Raw genomic sequence first — 3,520 nt, 5'->3', positions numbered from 1 at the left:
TCCAATCAGGCCAATCCGATGGATGACCTGGCTGGTGGATACGCCTCATCTACATTCTCTCTGGGAGTCGACTATATCTTCCGGCAATACACAGATGATGTCAGATGACGACGAGGCGAACTCAACAGTGGTGGAGGGGGTGGCAAGGTGCGGCCAAGATGGTTCGCGTCCTCCAGATTAATCTCCACCACAGCAAAGCAGCGTCGGCTGCACTGCTGCTCCAGCTCCCCAAAGGGGCAGCAGACATCGCCCTCATCCAGGAGCCTTGGGTGATAGGGCATAGAATATGCGGGCTGAAGTCGGCAGAGCACACTTTGATAAGTGGAGCTACCATAGGTAAACCAAGGGCCTGCATCCTTGTAAGTACCAAACTAAAAATGTTGTTTCTTCCTCAGTTCAGTGACGAGGACACCACCACCATCAGTCTGGAGGCGAACGGACGACAAATAAGGCTTGCCTCGATGTATCTGGCACATGACAGGCCTGTTCCAACCCTACCGGTCGAACATTTAGTGGAGCGCTGGGACGGGGCCCTGATTCTAGGAGGTGATGCGAATGCACACCATAGCACATGGGGAAGCGGAGACATCAATGAACGGGGTGAGTCACTCTTTGAATTCATACTAAAATCTAACTTAGTTATAAGCAATAGGGGTAGCGAGCCTACCTTCATAACGAAGAGCAGAAGAGAGGTCCTGGATGTTACCCTCGTCTCAGAAGATGCGGAGGTCATGATCAGGAACTGGAGGGTGCTTGATGAGCATTCCTTCTCTGATCATCGCTTCATCCAATTCGACTTAGATGGGGTCCCGTCCAAGGTACCTGCCAAAAGAAATCTAAGGAAAGCCGACTGGCATAAGTACAGAAAAGAGCTTGACAAGCGGCTCTCAAGAACCACACTAGCAATTCCAGGAAACTCTAGGGACCTAGATAGGCTGGCAAATCGCTTTACTGCGGCATGTGGCAAGGCTCTGGATCAGGCCTGCCCCATGGTAAAGCCGAGAGGCAAAAAGAAACCACCTTGGTGGAGTACAGAGATTGACGAGGCCCGCAAAAATTGTCGTAGAGCCTTCAATCTCGCAAAATCCTCGGGAGGCGATATGCAATGGGAAATCTATAAGTTAAACTTGAAAGATTACAAGAAACTACTAAGGAAGAGCAAGAGATCCTCATGGAGGAACTTTTGCAGTGGTATGGAATCCGTATCAGAAGGTTCTAGGCTCAGGAAGGTTCTCTCTAGTTCACCTCGTATCGCCCCGGGATGCTTCCTAAGATCCGACGGAGCGTGGACGGAAACTGGGGAGGAATCCCTGGACCATCTTCTGAGCACGCACTTTCCAGGCGCCACCGAGCAGCCATTGAACGGGCCAATAAGAGATAGAGGTCAACCGGTTACTGTAGATCTTATCACCAAAGAAAAACTAATGTGGGCAATAGGATCCTTCAAGCCTTACAAATCTGCGGGTCCAGATGGTGTTACACCGATTCAGCTGCAGCAATCTATGGAGCTAAGCTAAAAATGGCTGTATGCTATTTTTAAGGGAGTCCTCACTCTCAACTACATTCCGGAGACCTGGCAAAGGTCAAAGGTTGTCTTCATTCCTAAAGCGGGAAGAACATCCCATACTAGCGCCAAGGATTTTTGACCTATCAGTCTATCATCTTTCCAGCTCAAGATAATGGAGCGACTGATTGAATCCTTTCTTAGGGAATCGGTTGCAGACAAGCTTATGGCTTCGCAGCATGCCTATATCGCATATTGAGAAATCCCTTGCGATAAAGGAATACACCTTGATAGCATTCTTAGACATTGAGGGTGCTTTCAACAACATCACACCTGAAGCAATCACATCAGCTCTAACTGGTCTGGACATCGACTCACGGCTGGTGTCGCTTATACGACAGCTGCTAGTTGGCAGGGTCGTGCGGGCGGAACTGGCGGGCGTGTCGCTGGACAGATACGTTTGCAGGGGAACCCCGCAGGGTGGGGTCCTATCCCCCCTTCTATGGGTCATGGCGATTAATGAATTATTGCAGACCCTGGAAGGGGGGGAGGCTCCAAGGTCATAGCGTATGCTGACGACCTTGCGGTGGTTGTGAGTGGAAAATTTCCACAAACTCTTTGTGACATTATGCAGGACAGACTAAGGTTAATCGAAAGATGGACCAAGGAGAAAGGTCTGGGTGTTAACCCAGAAAAAACGGACCTGGTGCTCTTTACCAGGAAGTACAAAATCCCCTCACTTCAGCTCCCTGCCATAGGCAATAAGATTCTGAAGCTAGGGGAGTCTGCAAAATATCTAGGCGTAGTCCTGGACAAAAAGCTTAACTGGGCGCAAAATATACAAGAGCGTGTTAAAAAAGCGACGGTAGCCCTCTACAGCTGCAAGGGGGCGATTGGGCGTAGCTGGGGGCTGTCCCCTAGCATCATGTATTGGTTATACACGGTAGTTGTTAGGCCGATTCTATTATATGGGGTCTTGGTATGGTGGCCAAGTCTCAACAGGAAATCTACAACTGAAGCACTCCAAAAGGTGCAAAGAACTGCGATGCTCTGCATCTGTGGGGCCCTGCGCACAACTCCATTGGAGGCTATGTGCGTGCTCCTCAATATTTTGCCAATTGAAATTGTTGGAAAGCAATCAGCGGGGTGTGCCGCCTTGAGGTTGAGGGAACTACCAGGTTGGAGAGACACTCAGGAAGGCCACACCGCAATCTTAAAGAACGTAAATATACCGGACACGGATTACTGTGCACCAAGGTTGAACTTCACAAAGAGGTATAGGATTTCCATTCCAGATAGAAAATTCTGGTCAGGAGGGGCTCCCGATGACAATGGATCACTCCACCTCTACACCGATGGCTCTAAGCTAGACGGCAAGATAGGAGGGGGGGGTCTTCTCAGCCCGACTGGGGCTGGAAATATGTTTTCGCTTACCCAACCACTGCAGCGTCTTTCAAGCAGAAGTCGCTGCCATACAGGAAGCGGTTGAACACCTACGTACAAGAGAAGTCATTTATAACGATATCTTCATCTATTCAGACAGTCAGGCCGCACTCAAAGCGCTCGACTCGGTCACATGCAGTTCAAAAACCGTAGCGGACTGTCGCAGATCTCTAAACGAGATGGCTGAGCAGTCTGCACTTCACTTGGTATGGGTTCCGGGGCACCGGAACATACCAGGCAACGAAAAGGCGGACGAACTTGCAAGAGAGGGCACATCCGCTCCACTTTCGCAGGCCTGGAAGGGATTAGGCATGCCGCTCGCTACCTGCAAGCTCATTCTAAGGGATCTGTCTCTTAAACTAGCAAGGGACAGGTGGGATAGCCTCACCACTTGCAACAACACGAAGCTTACATGGCCTAAATGGGACAAAAAGCGGTCGAAGGATCTCCTCATGCTGAGCAAAGGAGACCTAGCCGCAGCTGTGGGTCTGCTAACAGGCCATGTTGCTATCGGGGGGCACGCGGAGAGGTTAGGGATCCCCCATAACGACTTCTGCAGAAGCTGCAGAAATG

The 3,520-nt window shown here is 50.3% G+C and overlaps 1 long non-coding RNA gene across 1 annotated transcript; it reads left to right on the top strand.

Annotated features, from left to right (window-relative positions):
• Positions 1-243: 243 nt before the first annotated feature.
• LOC118746406 lies at positions 244-2,169 on the top strand. Its single transcript, XR_004993825.1, has 3 exons — positions 244-336; positions 396-1,212; positions 2,048-2,169. It is a non-coding gene; the product is annotated as an uncharacterized LOC118746406 (long non-coding RNA).
• The last annotated feature ends 1,351 nt before the right edge of the window (positions 2,170-3,520 follow it).

Source organism: Rhagoletis pomonella, unplaced genomic scaffold (genome assembly GCF_013731165.1).
Source record: "Rhagoletis pomonella isolate Grant_MI unplaced genomic scaffold, Rhpom_1.0 Rhpom_scaffold_00010, whole genome shotgun sequence".
Lineage (NCBI taxonomy): Eukaryota > Metazoa > Arthropoda > Insecta > Diptera > Tephritidae > Rhagoletis > Rhagoletis pomonella.
Note: the sequence above shows the minus strand (reverse complement) of the source record. Positions and strands in the feature narration are given on the sequence as shown.